Source organism: Zootoca vivipara, chromosome 8, assembly GCF_963506605.1.
Source record: "Zootoca vivipara chromosome 8, rZooViv1.1, whole genome shotgun sequence".
Classification (NCBI taxonomy): Eukaryota; Metazoa; Chordata; class Lepidosauria; order Squamata; family Lacertidae; genus Zootoca; species Zootoca vivipara.
The window spans coordinates 34,281,131-34,300,263 of record NC_083283.1 but is presented as its reverse complement, the minus strand read 5'-3'; positions in this window follow the sequence as shown (position 1 = coordinate 34,300,263).

Sequence of the window (19,133 nt, the reverse complement as noted above, 5' to 3'; positions counted from 1 at the left end):
TCTGGAGGAGCCTATGCACATTCACCCAAACATACAAGCATCCCTCCCTGCTCAGACTTTCCCAGGCAACACAGAACTCCAGAGCAGTAAGAGGACAAGTTGAGTCCCCAAGGCCTGCCCACTCACCTCTCCAGTGTCCTCATTGCCCCTGAGTTCCCACAGGTGAGCCAGGAATCTGGAGTATCAGATTTGTTCTACAATATCAGATTTGCTAATTAATTCATAATTGATCTCCCAATGGCTTTTTTGATTTGTACTGGAATGCAGCCGTGCGGTACTGCCAATTCCTTCAGAGCAGTGGTGGAGAAAATGTGTGCCAGAACTGTATTTTTCCCCCTCTTCTGCAGGGCAAGAATCAACTTAGGGGTTTGTGTACCATTTTTATCATGAAAGTTGTGCAAATGAGGGGCAGTTAAACACTGCCATTTCCAACCAATTGGTAGTCCACCACCGCTGTATTTCAAAAAATAAAAACAACAACAACAACAACAATTAATAATTTATTATTTATACCCTGCACATCTGGCTGGGTTTCTCCAGTCACTCTGGGCGGCTTCCAGCAGAATATTGAAAACCCGATAAAACATCAAACATAAAAAACTTCCCAAAACAGGGCTGTCTTCAGATGTCTTGTAAAAGTCAGATAAGTTGCTTATTTCCTTGACATCTGGTGGGAGGGCGTTCCACAGGGCGGGCACCACTACCGAGCAGGCCCTCTGGCTGGTTCCAAGTAACTTCGCTCCTCGTAGTGAGGGAACCTCCAGCCAGAAGGCCCTCGGAGCTGGACCTCAGCGTCCAGGCTGAACTATGGGGGTGAAGATGCTTCTTCATTGTTTATTAAATTTATTTATTAAATTTGTATACCACACATGCTCCAAAGTTCCCAAGGGAGTTCACAACAGAAAAATACAAAATGAGAATGCAAAATAAATAATGAAACAAAAGCAAAGCATTAGCAAACCACCACCACCCCAGCACATTGTAAAAGCCTTAGAATGTTAATCTGCCGAATGTCTGGTTGAAGAGAAAAGTTTCCAATCAGTAAGTGCCCTGTAACTTCCTGCTGAAATCCTGTAAAAAAAAAATTATACCAGAAAAGTTCTTGCTTATGTTTTGACCCACTTCTGTTGCACTTTAGTACAAGAGTGCCACTCCAGATGAGAATAATGCAGTAACATTGAGGAAGTATGGCAGAACATTTAATAAAGCAGAACGATGTGTGAATGGGCTAGTATAAACCCACCACTAATGCACTCTTATTGTGTTGCAGAATACACCTACAAAGAACCCCAGGCTATATTAAACTAAATAGTTGCTCTAGTGCAAAGTTTAGCACTAGTGCACTGGGATTTCCCCCTGCCATATCTTGCACCATCCCCAAATCTGCTTCAGAGGGGCATGAGAACTCCCAGAACAGATAAAGGCAGTACATGGGGGAGGAGAGGGGAAGACTGTTCCATTGTACGAGAAGAAATCCTTGCGCTGGCGAACATCTTTAGCACTAAGTTGTACGTACACAAGCCCCCCAATCTGGAGAGGCCCTTGCACAGAGTGGAGGGCCAGGTGTGCCTCTCTGAACATAGAAAGCTGCCTTATACCAAGTCAAATCATTTGTCCATCTAACTCAGCAGTGTCTACACTGATTAGAAGTGGCTTCCATGGTTCTGAACAGTGAGTTTCTCCCAGCCCTACCTGGAGAAGCTGAGGATTGAAGCTTGGACTTTGTGCATACAAAGCAGATGCTCTACCAATGAGCTATGGCCCTAATGAACTATGGCTTCTGCCATTTCTACACATCAGTCACCCTTCTAGGTAACCAAAATATCACATAGGACTATATGGCATGTACATCATGAAACAGATTTCCAGTGCTGTCAGGTTTAGACAATGCTGATCATTATTCTGTGCCAGCTCCAGGTCCTCTAACAAGTGGCCAATAGAAATCGTGTCCTCCCTAAAAGAGGGCATGTGTTGTGGTGAGACCTGGAGACCGACCTCCTGTGTTGTGGGTGGGTAAGATTGGTCAGCCAAAACACCCGATTGGTAGGTCCCTCAATGTTGGGTTCAATCTGGCCAATGGGGCGGAGTCCAAATGGATCGAGGGACCTATATATGCCCATGCATGTGACCCAGAGGTTCCTCTTTTGGTGCGTGCATTTGGAACACCCGCCCACCTCTCCCTACTTTTAGGGCTTTTGTGCACTTGACCTTGCTATGCCGTCATGTGTCGTCTGTCATTGGGGCAGGGGCACGGCAGGAATTTTCCCCACTTGGACGATTGGCTGTTGCCATTTGGGTTTCACCTGCCATGTAGCAAATGGTCACAGCTTGTAAGGTTGCGGATAGGAACTGGTTCAGGTGATAGGGATGGGAGAACGCTCTCGCCATCCCTATGTGAAGGGTATTCCGTTAAAGGAATCCAGGGACTCAAATGATTTGATCAACCCCTGAGAGGGGGTTGTGCCCGTGCCTGAGTCCAGGGGGACATCTGGGTGGTGGACATAGCCTGTTCCTGGCTTTCCACCTATCTAGGTGTTCACCCTTGGCTGACCTATGCTGGTGCCCTGGGTCAGCTCTACCTGCAAGGGTGCAGGGAGCTAGTCGAACCAGAGCCTATGCAACCATTCACTTTCTGTAATCAATAAAGTTGTGGCCTAATTCTGCCAAAAACCAAACCAAAATTTGAGTCAAGTGTGAATTTATTTAGGGGGGAGGTCTCTGGGTCTGAACATGCAACTGTCAACATTGATCTTTGCCTACAACAATGGACATGTAGACAATGTTACTGTGATATTCAACATCAGAAACAGCAAAAGCAGCAGCAGCAATAACAACAACCCCACCCCCTGTATCAGGGCCAATATATGCAGAAGCAGATAAAATCATTTCTCACCATACAAGCTAATCTTTCACCATCAGTTCTGTTAGAACTATTTTGGAGAGGGGGCAAATCATTTAGGGTAAGAGGATTTTCCTCCGTAAGAGTGATCACTTTCAGGACCAGAAACATAGCGGAAAATTCTTTTTTTTAAAATCCAGTTTTTTGTGTTGTTATTTTTTTGCCCAGCGGCATTATTCATTTCCCTGACACATTATGTTTTTAATTAAAATTGCACATGAATTAATTAAAATGTTCATTCAGCCACTTTTCCCCCTCTCATAGACGCTTTGTTACCCTCCCAGTATTTGGGTAAAACACAATGTCTCAACAAACAGCTGCCTTTATCAGCCTAGACTTCAGCAGGCAGACTGTCATGTTCTCTACACCTTTATCTTTCAGATGTTCTGTTTTCTTATATATATATATATATATATATATATATATATATATATATAGAAATGCATCCCTCAATGTAGTTTTTATTCTCCTGCCACCAGCACCCTCCTCTGGTTATTCATGCTAAGGTTTATTAAGTAGACATTGTCAGGAACAGACAGCACGGTCTCACAAGAGAAGGTACGGAGATGACATTCCTCCCTCTCTCTCTCTCTCTCACACACACACAATTTCTGAAAGTATTGTGAAGCCTTTTTTTCCTGAACTCCCAACTGCACGTGTTAAAACCCGCTTGGAACAACCATGATGGTGTACTTTGCAGGGAAAGGAATTGCCTATACGTGATATCTGGTCTTGGGGTTGCTTTCCTATTACAAAACTGGAAGTGTTTCCTTACAGTCACCACTATCACCATTGGGCTGTTACTGTAGCCTGTTGACTAAGAGCGCCATGAGCTTAGACCCTGCTGAAATTCTCACCCCATCCACTTATACATTTGTTTTTAAGTGAGCAGCGCTCTAATCAGATTCAGCCTCTTGTCTGCAATGTGGGAATAACAATACCAGTTTATGTTACATTGTCATTATAAGGATGGCTGAGATGAAGATAGGATTCTGCCTTATGCCTAGGGATCAGGGAGAAATTCAATTGTTTGCATTTGAAGATGAACATACAAATTTTTCACTTTCTGAACCAAAACCTGAACCAAAACACAGTGTTTCTTCAAAATTCACATTTGTCCAAATTTTCCAATGCAGTTCTTTGGCACTGACTTCTGTGTGTCTGGGTGTTAGGGCGCCAACAGGTTGGCATGCTGAAGGTGGCAGTCGGATGCAGATGGAGCCTAGGTCCAACAGTCCAGGCCAGGAACCAACCAAGGTCGGGTATCAGTACCGGGGGTCAGGAGAAGCCAAAGTCAGGAGCAGTCTGCATCAGGAACCAGCCAATGTGGGTATCAGTACTGGGGTCAGGAGAAGCCAAAGTCAGGAACCAAAGTCAGGAATACTGGAATCAGGAACAGGATGAGCTGAGCAAGGACAACCACGCGCTTCAGCACAGCAGTTGCAAGTACTAGCGAAGGGAGTAGCCGGCCTTCCTTAAGTAGCTGGCTCATCACCACGCCTCTTATGAGCTGCAGCTGCCTCCAATTGTTCCCTACGTTTCTCAGCTCTACACTCTACAGCTGTGAAGGGAGGAGGGGAGGGGCCTGCCAGCTCCTCTCCTCACAAGGGCCTGATTCTGACTCGACTCCTTCCTCCTCCTGTTCTGTTCTGGTCTTCCCTCTTCCCTATCTGATTCTTCCTCTTCTGAGGAGTGCGGCCACCATAGCTGCCAAGTTTTCCCTTTTCTCGCGAGGAAGCCTATTCAGCATAAGGGAAAATCCCTTTAAAAAAGGGATAACTTGGCAGCTATGGCGGCCACCAGTCTTCTCCAGGTAAGAATTCCTCCATTTCCCCAGACTCTTCTGTGGCTGCCGCTTTGCCTAGGGGGGCTTGCCATCACTCCTGCTCATCTGGCGCAACCCTGACACTGGGAAATGGTTCAGAGGTAGAGCACTTACATTGCATGCAAAAGGGTCTGGCTTCAAATAGGCACAGTAGGCACCGACCTATGGGCCCCACACCCAAATAGTATTGATTTGCTCTTCAAAGAAAGAAAATTACAAAAATGCAGTGCTTTTTTCGTTTAAAAAAATGTTTAGCGGTAGTCCCATTTTGACTCAAGAAAACCACCATTTTACAGTTCAAATCGGGAAATAGGGCCGGCTCTAGGGGTAGGCTGGGTGGCACGGGGGCGCCATGGCGGTGGGCCGGCATGGGGGCGGCGCATGGCAAAGCCATGCGAAACCCGTGCTGCGCACTGCGCCCACCAGGACAGGGGCGCCGGAGCAATCTCCGCACCACGGCGCCAGGGCGCCCGACATGCTTGAGACGGCCCTGTCAGGAAAAATAAATACAGTAAATGGACAAAAGTACAAAGATTCACAAAATGTTTCGGTGTATGTGTACCCCTGCGACCCCCAGAAAAAAAGCACTGCAAAGACGTATTAAGAGATAATTTGCCAGGGCCCCGCAGAGATTTCGACTGCCTAGGGTCCTCCGCATGGTTTAATCCGGCACGGATAAGAAGAGAAGAGTTGTTCTGTTGTTTGGAGAAGCCACTTCCTGGTTTGCATGTAGAAGCCATTTTCAATGGAGCCCAGCAGTGGAAGTGCACAGCTGTATTGAGGCAGCACCAGATGTTGAAATTTTGCGCCCCCTAACAATTTTGCACCCAGGGCAATCTCTCCTGTGCCCTGCAACTAAGAAAAGAGTGTTGTGGAGCCATAAAGGCTAACAAATTTCTTTGGGTGTAAGTTTTCAAGGGCTTGTCAAAACTCCAATGTACTTTTTGTGATAGCACAGATGTTACATTTGAATACTTAACCCTTGAAATACCTGATGCAGTGAGGCAAGAGGCAGAGGCACGGGGAAACATTTTAAAGTTTTCAGTAAATGTTGAGTTCCTCTTTGTCACATTGTGTGAGCAAAGGACAAACTATCATAGAGCTTCTAGCTTTCTGGCTTCTCTCAGGTTTTTTGTTTTTCTCAACCTTAATGTTTCCACAAATGAGATCTTTATCTATTTCCGCAATCTTCCTGTGTTTTACTGTAGCTCGAGGGGGTGGGGAGTGTTGTGAGGTCTGAACATAGCAACTAAACATTTAATTGAGATTCTTAACCTGAAATATGTAGCTGTCTTTTCTGTCAGCAGTTTAAGATAGCGGTGTTTAATTTCACACAGACAGGTTCAGTTCCTTTTATTTTCACACTAAAATTATGCTTGGTAGGAGGCACTTCAGGAATTGTTGCAAATTATGCTTAAACAATTATAGATTACATATTTGAGGGATGGGGAATTTGTGGTCCTGCTGATGTTGTTGGACAACTCCCACCATCCCCTATCATTGGCCGTGCTGGCTAGGCTTTGATGGGAATTGGAGTCCAACAGCATCTGGAGGGCCACGGATTCCCCATCCGTTGGGTACAGCTCGTGTTAAATTTCTAAAACAAAACACAACACTTAACCTGGATATTCTTCTGCCTAATTCCAAATAGGCAGAGGCTGTCAGCTAACTACTTTGCTCAAATACACAAGAAGCCCTAATACTATTTTTTAAAAAAGAAAAACATCTGCAGGAGGAGGAATTTAGAGCACAAATGTGGTACAAGTGATGGACACTTAATCTTTTCCTAATTCTCCACCTTCTGTTCCTATTTTGGGGTTCCATATACAAAGAAGAAGTACCTAAGTCTTGGGAGAATCTTAAAGCAATTTTATACTCAGCTGTGTGTTTTAAGTCTGCTTTACACAAGACCACCAGAACAGAGGAATAACTTCAAGCTGTGGTAGTGGTGTGACCCCATGCAGTGAGAATGTATTTAAAAATAATAATAATAATTCAATATAAGCCGCTTGGATTCCCTTTGGCTGACAAGCGACTAATAAATTTAATTAAATAAATGAATAAATAAAATTAACAGCAGTGAGCAAGTGGGAACATACCAGCTACCATCTGGAGTGGCCCTTTTAACAGGGAGAGGGGACACGTTTAAGCAGGTAAGAGTAATACTTTGCATTGTTCAAGGAAGATCCATATTATCTTCCTGCTCCCCAACTTATGGCATGAGATAAATATTCAGGGAGGGGGAGTAGTGTAAGTTTTGAGGGAACAAGTTCTATGTTGCATTTGCAAGCTACTGATGAAATAATTACTTGAATCTGAGGGGCAAAGAGGGAAGAGGAGTAATCTTCAGGGGGGGGGCACTGCCCTTCCAGCCTCCTTCCAAGGCTGGATCTATACAGATATTTTAAAAACCACTATTTTTAAAAAAAACCGCTATGGGGGGAAGCTCCCAAGGCAATCTGCCTTTGATCTTGGATTCTGTTCTACAGCGCCATCTGGTGCAACATTCTTATAACGCATTTTTAACATTATAAATTAACCTGTGTAGCTGGGTCTTCATCTCTCATCTCTCCCTTCTGAGAACATGCTTGCCCAAATGTTGCAAAGGAGGGCCACCTGCCAGTTGCATACTCTGATAGTATTTCCTTGGAAGTCAGAAGATGTTCTTTCCGAAAGAATTAGAGACAAGTCCAGACAGGAGTTCATTCTAGAATGGAGTAATTTTAAGGAATATTTGAAAAGTAGCTGTAATTTAAAATCGGTAGTACCCTTTGAATGACTTCTGTAAATAATACCTATGAAGGAAAATGATATTGCAATAGAAAAAAAAGATTTTTGCAAAACAATAATGATAAGATACATATTATAAAGGAAAATATGGAGAGGACGGGAAGTCATAGGTTCGTGTAGAAAACACATAGTTGAAATTGTATGTATCTTTTGTGATCATTGATACCTTTATTGGATTGACAGAAATGAAGATGACTATGTGTTGTATATATATATGGAAAATGAACAATAAAGCATTTAAAACAGAAAAAAGGAAGTCAGAAGATGTTCTGAGGGCCAAAAGTTTCAAATCATGTAGAGTCAAATGTAAGTTAATAAGCATATCTTGGGCTCTCTCACGCTCAGAACACATCCTATCATTAATATGACCCAGTTCCATTCATTGCTTCCATGTGTACAGAAAATGTTTATCAATGGAGGAAGAGGGGTCCACACCCATTTGCTTCCCCCCCAGACCGCCATCCATTAGCAGGAAGGTTTGAAAGAGGCATCTTCATTCACCTTGGAACCTCAGTGGCACAGGGTTCCAAATCATATGTAGATGGTCCATATGTATATTTGTTCCTGCCTAGGCCTCTTTCATACATTTTAGTTAATGTGTGGAGATCTGGATCAGGGCCAATGGACACAACCACTCCCCGCATTCATTTATTGAACATATGGAAATTGTTAAAAGGGGCTACAGTCTGAAGGAAAACGTTGATTACGTTGAAGTCACCTTTGACTTCAGGTGCACTAATTCTCTGAAAATCTTGACAACCTGCAGAGTTCAATTTTGTTCCCGAACCCAATTGTTTTAAGTCCACCTTCTTTGCAGTCAAACAGCCATTATCTCAGAATATATTTTGGAAGTACAGACAGCACAAACAGCTTGTATGGGGACATCTATGAGACATTTGGTCCTCCTCCACAGTCTCTCAGCCTCCCCACTAACTCGGCTAAGGTAATTTAGTTTAACTGAAGTCAGTTCTGCTGAAATCCAAACACTTTGTCTCAAACTGGTTGTGGATTAGGCTGATATAGTGTGAATACAGAGAAGAAATATTTCAATGGTGCCAATTCACAAACAGTATAAATAGCTTCTCACTTTGTCTGAAAATGCGATGTCATTTCAGCCCCTAAGTTATTACAATTTCTTTAAGGTGCTACTGAAGGAATTTTTTTATTTTACTCATAACAGAAAAGTAAAATGAAAATATATCTATGAAGAATTTGCTACCTTAAAGTAACATTACCTACTACAGCAGATTATCTTCAAAAAAGCCTTAATTGTTAACACTTGAAACAGTAATTTTATCCAGTGTCAGACAGAGTCATTCAGGATATTTAAGTGTAACGCGTTTTTAGTAGAACTGCGGGGGGGAGGGGATGTTAGCTAGAGTTGGGAAGGACCATAAATCAGTGGTAGAGCATCTGCTTTGCATGCAGAAGGTTCTGGTTTCAATCCCCAGCATCACCAGGTAAGACTGGGAATATCACCCATCTGAAATGTAGGCGGAGGAGGGTGATCAAGATGGTTTCCAAGGGTCTGGAAACCAAACCCTATGAGGAATGGTTGAAGTAACTGGGAATGTTTAGCCCGGAAAGGAAGAGACTGCTATGCAATAATTCAGTGTCCTGTTTCTTGTCATCCACATTGCTCCCATCCTTCCAATTCAGTTACAGAGAGCAGAGTCATCACACTCTCCAGCTGGTTTTTGTCCATCCTCTGAAGACAATTGATCCACTCTTTTGATCCCATTGATATGGCAGTTGTTCTACCTGCTGTCTCCAGCAAGGAAGAAACAATCTAAAGACCTCATATAAGTAGAACACATTAGCATTTTCCTAGGGCAACTGAACCTCCAAACTGGCAGTTTTGCTTCTCAACCCTATTCTGGAATAGCACTGGAATTAACACAGAGGGGCATGTTGAACTAATAGGGCTATGGCCTTCCACAGCCAATCAGAATGAAGTTTCTTTCCTGGGCAGCACATTCTTAGAGCAAAGCAGGCAGCCATCTTACTGCAGTTATTCTTCCTTATTTTTTCATTGATTTGCCAAAGAGTATGTGAGAGAGTTTGTATGTGGCTTGTGCATATGTTTGCAGTAACATTCACTCCCCTCCATTTTATTGATTTTACTTAAGAGATGAGAACTTAGAGTCTGACGCATGGTGTATTGTAACACTTGCACACTCCAAAGTCTTGGTTGACCATTGGGGGGGGGTGTCCACACCCACCCTGCTTCTCATGGCAGTGGTACTGCCCCATCTTCCTGAGCTTACACTTTCCTTGGACCTGGTTTTTCCTGCAATTTCTGTTGGATGCTTGTCCTTCTCACCACAAAGCAGAGAAATGCTGCTGCCTGCTAATGGGAGGAAAAGAGAGTTATCATCCTCTTTCTTCATGAACAGATCCTCAGGCGTCTGTATTGTGTGGTGAGACAAGCCTTCCTTTACTCCCATGAAGCACCAAACACTCTCCTGCTCACAGCCCCTAGCTTGCCTTCCTTCCCCTCCACGTGTGTGTGAGGCAGGGAGAGGAGGGAGTATACATCAGTGTCATGTGAGAGAGTGTACGTGTGAGCAATGTGTGCCAGTGTCAGATGAGAATGTGTGTGGCCAGGTGTGTGTGCATTAAGGGTTTGTGATTGTGTGTCTGATCCTACCTCCTCCCCCCCCCCCAGATTAAATGGTCACTGATCACTACTGAAATGGACCACTATTTGAAGAAAGGTTAGTGTGATCCAGGCTGCATATACGCAACAGTGACCAGGTAGTGATCACGAGGATGATATTTGTACCCTGCCCATCTGACTGGGTTGCCCCAGCAAGTCTGGGAAGTTTCCAACTGATATAAAAACATAACGGCACTTTTTCATGCAGCTACAATCACAAAAATTGCAGCCAAGTCACTGCATGTACATCTCAGCTTATACTAACTGTACACACAGTCATGTATACATTCAATCAGGAATTTAGTGGTGTGAACCAACCAGGCCCTTTATATGTGACAGTAGTAACAGATGCTGAACTATACATGCCAGCTAACAGCACTATATCGTCTTCCAAAGCAACTACTCTATTCCGAACTTAAAAATGGAAAGTGTAATGCTGGTGGCCAACAAAAGAGGTTTAAGGACTGTCTCAAGGCAAATCTTAAAAAATGTAGTATAAACATTGACAACTGGGAAACACTGGCCTGCGAGCACTCCAGTTGGAGAACAGCCTTTACCAAAGGTGTCATGGGCTTTGAAGATGCTCGATCTCAGACACAAGGGAGAAATGTGCTAAGAGGAAGGCATGCTTGGGAAATCCACACCATGATCAACTCCTGCCCGGAAACCAATGTTCCCACTGTGGAAGGACATGCAGATCCAAAATTGGCCTCCACAGTAACTTACGGACTCATTGTTAAAACTGTGTTTATGGAAGACAATCTTACTCGGCTATGAGTGATCGCCAAAGAAGAAGACTATAGTTTAATTTGTTCATTTAAAAATACTCCTATACCACCCTTCAGTTAAAAAAATTCTGATGTGAATGGTCCACCGCTGCCCTAGACCTGCTCTTCCAATGCTGTGCTGTGCACCAAGCAGCCACTGTTATATTTGTTCTCCATTTCTCATCACACTGATGTCGGCAATTGCAATGGTAGTCACATGGTGCTATTGCTGCCACTCTCTTCCACTTCCTCTGGCCAGCTACCCAACCCCAAACCCAGCAGAAATAAATAATAGGAAGGGGTGCTCACTGACAGGTAGGTCTCAGCAATATAGGAAGACTCACCAGACAGTTCCATTCCAAGGCCCCTTTGAACTTAAGAGCTAACCATGGCTGAACTTGGGTTCTGAAGAAGGAAATGGTGAATTTGGGATAGTCTAATTTGTAGAGTTAATCTTTAGATATGGTCAATGAAGTCCCACCAGTGATACCTCAGCATAGCTTTTCTACTCACACAAAAAAAACCCAGTTGTGTCTGCATCTCTTTGGGTCTATTATAATTTTAAAAGATGCATGAACATGGCATGGCATAAATGTTTTACAGCAAACTCTGATGGTTTAAGTGAAAACAGCTTTGCTCCTATTTAAAGGCACTTGCTCTTTTCCATAGGTCTGTGCATTCACTGTTGGTTTCCATGGATAAATGTAGCAGATTTACATATTGGCTTGCCAATTGTCTCCCTACAACCGCACTAAGTCAATGACATCATTTATTAGAGAGATAAATGAGAGCAATTAAGCATCATGACTGTAGCTGCTGAAACTTTCTGGAATGAAAGTGTTATTAAAATGACAAAGTGCCCAGCAGAATTTAGCGAAGACATGTTATTTAATCTTTCAACTCTAGCTGGTCGGGTGACCTCTGCTGGCTCTCTTCAAAGGTATGTTGTTTTTACACATAGGTACACAGAACCCCAGTGGGACCCAGGTGGCGCTGTGGTTAAACCACTGAGCCTAGGGCTTGCTGATCAGAAGGTTGGCAGTTCGAATCCCTGTGACGGGGTGAGCTCCCGTTGTTTGGTCCCAGCTCCTGCCAACCTAGCAGTTCGAAAGCACATCAAAATGCAAGTAGATAAATAGGAACCGCTACAGCGGGAAGGTAAACGGCGTTTCCATGTGCTGCTCTGGTTTGCCAGAAGCGGCTTTGTCATGCTGGCCACATGACCTGGAAGCTATACGCCGGCTCCCTCGGCCAATAATGCGAGATGAGCGCGCAACCCCAGAGTCGGTCACGACTGGACCTAATGGTCAGGGGTCCCTTTACCCTTTTTACACAGAACCCCAAGTATGAAATGGCAGTCAGAACTGATGGATGAAGTAGCTTATTTTTAAGAGCTGTATTATTTAGTAGAGTTAGGCAGAACAGGTGATAAACATTATCCTTCCATTCATATTTTTAAATGTACTCACTTTATAACCAGTTCAAATGACATTTTCTAGAAGAATTGGCATGCTAGGGAGAGCCAGTGTGGTGTAGTGGTTAAGAGCGGTAGACTCGTAATCTGGGGAACCGGGTTCGCGTCTCCGCTCCTCCACATGCAGCTGCTGGGTGACCTTGGGCTAGTCACACTTCTTTGAAGTCTCTCAGCCCCACCCACCTCACAGGGTGTCTGTTTTGGGGGAGGAGGGGAAAGGAGATTGTTAGCCGCTTTGAGACTCCTTCGGGTAGTGATAAAGCGGGATATCAAATCCAAACTCCTCTTCTTCTTCTTCTTCTAGAGGAGCTGGTTCCCCCACACACACACCAGTGTATCAAGTGTTTAAAAGTCAGCCTGTCATCCAAACTTCATCCTGACTTGAAGTTGTATAAATACTTATTTGCTTTTTAAATTGTGCTGCTTTCATTCCTCATAATTACCAGAGCTTATCACAGCAGACTGAAGTAAAACTATGAATTCAGAGAGAAATAAATATGTTGCTCAAACCCAAATCCATGTAAAGCATTATGAGTATGACTCTTAAGGGTGGTCTGGCAAGGGGGGGCATATCTCAGGGACTTTAAGGCAGATTGGATGTCCCAGAGTCCTAAGATGATACTGGAGAAGGAGATCTGTTGCCGCCTCTTTCTTCACTGTTTCTTCCAATGCCCTGGTGCAGCAGATGTCAGAGGTTCAACGTCCGAAATCTCAGAAAGGTGCTGTGGATCACTTGAAAGCATGCTGTAAGTGGCCAGGTTGCTCTGCAAGATACAATTCACATTCCATGTGACTAACAAGAAGGGAGAGGGAGCATAATTTATACTCTTACAGAATATGGTAGAAAGAGTAGTTGAGTGTTCAAGAGGTAATTGTAATTGCTTAGTTAGAGCAGCTTTTCACACTACACATCCTAACATACTGTAACTATTAATGAATGAAAGATGAATACTTCCATTAATTTTCATTCAGTAGTTTATAAAGTGGCCTACAAGAAGTCACTTCCAAGGAAACACATTTAAGAATGTTAAGTAACAATCCTATAAAATCGCATTCACGTGTCGAGACAGTCTTGTCACCTGTCTTAAATCTTCAGGACAGAGCAAACTAAAAATGCATGTTACAGAAACACTGTGTTTTCTTCTTTTTTTACATTTTAGAACCAACAGCCTTTTTGCTTTCTAATGCAAATAAAGAGGTGAGCATGTATATGTCGCATATCACCTTCATATCACCTTTGTGCATTCTGATATAATATGGCAGAATGACTGCTACTATTTAATTAAACAGAAATCTGGATTAACTCCAGCTGCAGGCCTTGTAATCTGTCATAGTGTGTTTGGGAAAAATGAGGTACTCTTCTCCCCCTCCTTTACCACCCTTATTTCATCTCAAGATGGAAATCTGTTCTCCCTCAAATTGATCCACATGCTACAATATGGCTTCTCTTTCCTTCTGCTTAAGACACCTTTCAAGTGTCTTACCCCAGTGTTTTTTGAGAATAAGTGAAAATCCAGGCACAACTTCATTTGACTGTTTATGGTAAATTCTTGTTAATGAACAAACATCCTGCTCGCTGACAGCAAGAAGCAGGAGGGCAGGGAGAGAGATCTGTGATTTAATCAAGTTCTGTTGAGGATCCCAGTCAACTGTGGAAATCCTAACACCGCAGTTTTGAGCGATGGAAGCAGTGCTTTTTGTCTGGGAGGAGACACAGGGGTATGCATACCCCTAAACATTTTGTGAATCTAAGTTTGGCCTCATTGAGGGGCAGTATTTCAATATGAGTAGGAAAATTAGAGTACTCCTAAACATTTTTTTAGGGGGGGAATAATAATAATAATAATAATAATAATAATAATAATAATAATAATAATAATAATATTTATACCCCGCCCATCTGGCTGGGCTTCCAACAGAAAAATAAAATACAACAATCTATTAAACATTAAAAGCCTCCCTAAACAGGGCTGCCTTCAGATGTCTTCTAAAAGTCTGGTAGCTCTTTTTCTCTTTGACATCTGGTGGGAAGACGTTCCACAGGGCGGGCGCCACTACCAAGAAGGCCCTCTGCCTAGTTACCTGCAACTTGGCTTGTCGCAACGAGGGAAAGCCACTTCCGCGCCTGCGCCGGAGGTGGGGTTGTGGGCTGCCCGACTGGGCAGAACTTTAAAAGATTTCTAGTTCATTTTCCTATCCATCCTAGCAGGAGGGTTGGAGAGCTGGTCTCTTAGCTTTCCCTAAAATAAAATAAAAAGTAAATAAGTAAATTGGGCTTCTGCAAAGAAGGTTAGAAAGCAAACTGTGGAGGCAATGTTCTAAGGCTTATTACACAGGTATGGAGGTGCTACAGTTGCTTAGTCACCTAATCACTGTTGCTAAGCAATCAGAGGGGAGGAATGTGAGGCATTTCCTGTATCTTCCTTGCTGAACAGATTTGCCCTCTTCCAAAAGCAGCAGGTTGCAGAGTACAGGTACAGGAGCAAAGCAAATGATGCGTTGTGCATTTAATAGCAGTGTGGCTGACAAATATTAAACAAGGGAAGCCCTTTCTAGAGTGTAAATGCAATTATAGGGAAAGCTTCACCTATTGATATTCTGTCATACATCCTATTACTTGTGTGTAACCCCTGATTTACTTCATTCTATATGCTGGGGGAAATGTCCCAGGATGAACTTGAACTGAACTAATTCATTTTGTAAAAGGATTATCTAGAACTGGAACAAGTTCATTTTTGGATAGGTTGAATTTGAACTAGAATTAGATCCTTTAAAAAAATATATAAGCATTTTTACTTTTAACTAAGATAACAGCCCTGGAGGACCAGTGAACTAGCAGTTCTAGGAGGAGATACCCAAGTGTTTCCTCAGCAATAGCCAGTTCCTGATCCCAAAGATAGAACTACAGAGAAATCAAAACATAGAGACTCTGCTGCCGCCATAGAACTGGACTCCAGTTTCCAAAGATGCCCTTTTCTATATTAAGACAAAAGCAAATAAGCAACAAGACTACTCAGAAATCAATTTTCCTGAAAGGTGTGGTAGGGAAAATAAGGCTTAATGTGGCACTCCCTTTTCACCTACTTTTTGAGGATCTCTTTCAGCAGAAATATTCACATAGGTAACTGAGAGCCTTAGCTTTGTATTCTTGTTCTGCATGAAATACATTGCAACTGCTATTTTATTGAAAGTCCACCCACTGCATGCAGTATACAGACAATATAATTAAAAATGCTTGGGTTTAGCATGATTTGAGATTTGCTTTCCAACTCTTACCTGCCAAAACAAATGAAAAATAAAAAGCACTCTGTTCTCAGTGGGTCAGAGCCAAAGTTGAAGGGATTTATAATTCTCTCATTGAATCACAAGCTCATTTCCTTCTTTACTGACCAGCAAGTACAAAAGAAATGCAAAGCAACACACCGTCATTATTACAAGTGGGACCTACAACAAAATGTTGTAATGTGGCATTCAGGATTCCTGTCAGTCAGCTATGCCCTTTTTCATGATACTCCATTCTATTCCATTCATCCCTCCACCTTAGTTTTCCATACAGCCACACCCAAACAGTTAGCATTCTAACTCAGTCCTTGTAGAGTTGTTTTTGCATATTCAGTTGGTGAGCTGCATGAGCAAATATGCCATCACAAACAGAACTTTAATCTCAGCTCAGTCATGTTACTTGTTTATTACATTTTACCCTTTCCTTTGTGTAATAAGCACAGAGTTCCAGATGAAAATCCATTCATTTTTTTTCTTTGTTTCCATGCTAGGATAGCCTTTGCAAGGTACAGTATAAATGTTTCAGAAAGGTTATAGGAAAAGAGAAGGCAATTAGGCTGTGTCTATGTCTTTCAACATTGTTTTGATTTTAAAACAAATGTGGTCGGCCTCATCTTTTGGAGGGTTAGTAGAAAGATGGAAAAGTTTGTGCCAACTGGATGTAAAATCTAGAAGTTATAAGCAACAGAAGAGCCACTGAATCTCCCATAGAAATCAAAAGGGGATCTTATAGGATGTGTATTTTTAAATTGTCTATAACAGGCACGTCCAACAGGTAGATTGTGATCTACCAGTAGATCACTGGATGTCTGTGGTAGATCACTGCTAGATCACTGGCACCCCTAAAAAAAGCTCACCCAAGGACTTCCGGTCTGGCGCCATTTGCGATCGGCGGGGGATTTTCGGGCTCCGAAGTCCCCAGCGACCCAGAGGAGGGGGGGAGTCTCGAGGGCACCGCGACCCCTCGGAGAACCCCCGGATTTGGCTTTCCGGGACCGTGGGAACCCAGCTGAGCTCCGTTGAGTCCTGCCCGCCGCCCGGAATGCGCCTTTCGAGGTGCGCTGAGAGCCGGCGGAGCAGGACGGAGCCTTGGGTCGATTGCTACCTCTGGGATGCAAAGCTCCGTGCTGACGACAATTTGAGCGTCAGATACCTCCAAATTGAATCAAGATCGCACTTGTGAGTAAAATTTGTTGGATTATTAAGAAGAAATTATTTGGTCCGGGGAGGGGAATCTAAAAAGGAAACGGAGGTTGTTTCCCCCCCCCATCCGAGACATGTGAGCAATTACCAAGCCCGCAGCCAACACGTTAGATTGGGACCTTAAAAACCTCTAAAAAATTAAGCAAGACCCTTCCCTGTGGGGCAGAGCCAAGGGAAGGAGAAATTCTTGTAGATCTCTGCAAAGAAAGTTTGAATCTGGGAACGAGCCCTCCATAAACCTGGAGGCGAGACCCTGGAAACAAAGTCCAGCCGACAGAACGCTTCCACCGGTTAAGAAGATATTTTTTTAAAAAAAAACCGAGTTTGTGAACTGTCAAAACAGGCACGGAAATATTAGAACTCTGGGACAAGAACGTTTAAATTGGGAAAAATCAAGTTGGATTTTATGAATAAATAAATAAATAAAGGATTTGGAATCTGCGCCATCTTGGGGTAAAGAAACCATGCCCTCTTCATCGTAATTTGAGAACACAAAGGAACTGGATAGACACAACAATGAATTCCCAGCTGAGCAAAGAGAGACTGCAACTTTTGTTACAGCTTGTTCAAGAGCTGGGAGAAGATGTCCGGCAATATGGGAGACAGATACAAAGTCTTAAAGAAGTGCTACAAAAGTTTCCCCCAAATGACACTTTGGAATTACAGGATGAGACAGAAGAGCCTGGAACTGAAGAACCGGAGCAACTTGTGGGAGAAGTTGCAAAGGACATTGATTTGATGCAGACGGCTTCGACTCGGAATGTTGGTCTCTCAGTGGGAGGGGGAGACCAGATTCCGGTCAAGGTTATTCAAATAAAGATGGAAGTTTGGAGAAAGCTATGCCACTGGGGGGGAACAGAGAAGAAAGTTGGGAAAGAGAGGCGGAGAAAGAGAGTTGTGCAGCAGAAGGAAAAGTGGAAAGAGGGAGGGGGTATGGAGTGGGCGAGGGATGGAGTGGGGTGAAAAAACAAAATGAATTTTAATACGGGATGTCTAAAATGGTTTAAAAATGGATTGTTAAAAGGAGCTGGCCAAAGTTTGCAGGAAACCGCCAAACAGGGGAAGGAGGGGGGGGTTAAAAAATGTTTTAATAATTTAAATAGTGATATTAGTAAGAAAAAAATCGGGAATATTTTTAAGGGAAATTACAGGCTAAGGGATTTAGTTCAGAGATTTGATAGAGTATTTTTTGGATAAAATTTTATGCAAGATGAAAATAATTGGTTAAGTGATAATTAACATTATGAATTGTATTCGATACGAGAAAATTGCTGATGTGGGGTGTAAAATGAACTCGGGGAGGGAGGGACGGGGAAGCCGAAGTTATGTTAGTGAATATTGGATAAGATTTAAAGAAATTTTTTTCTCTTTTTTTCTTTTTTTGCTATTTTTGCCTTTTTGACCTGAACCCCCCCAAAGGGGGTAGATCACTCCCAGTTTTTAACTCTGTGAGTAGATCAGAGTCTTTTGGGAGTTGGCCACCCCTGGTCTATAAAATAGAGATCCTTTGTTCTATCTGTCTGGAAATTGGCAGCTCTTATTCCTTGAAGAATTAGTAGAACATGTGACAGTTGCACACAATTTGAATGGAAAACACCAAAATTACAGGCATCAGAATACTGGCTGGGTTTCCAATTGAAAGCAATGTAAAACAAAAACAAATAACTAAAACAGAAACAATTATGAAAATGTGAAACAAAAATTTACAAATAATGGAACAAACAAAGCCTTTAATAACTGATCAAAACAATTTTAATTGCATACGCCGTGTCCTTAATCCTCTCAGTCATATAACTATGAATGCCAAGCTCAAATCTATTTCAAGTCAGTTCACCAACCTACCCCCAAACAGGGGAATGGGAGCATGTGGCCCTCCAGATGTTAATGGACTGCCCCTCCCATCATTCCAGACCATTGGCCATGCTGGCTGATGGCTGAAGTCTTGCAACATCTGGAAGGCTACAGCATCCCATCACTGCCCTAAAGACTAAGAAGCCCCATTGAATATAGTTAGGCAGACTACTGAGTGAACATGGATATGATTGCCTTCTTAATCTTATTCATGATTTTAGACACACATTTACTAAATACAGTCATTTTATACAATCTTCTATAGTCCTTGACAATGAATGAAAAAATAGGGCGCTAGTCTCTGAAAAGAGGAGACTGAAGACTGGGAAAGGGATAAAAGAGTTCTTGTGTAGAAAGGCTGCAGTTAAAATTGTATCAATATT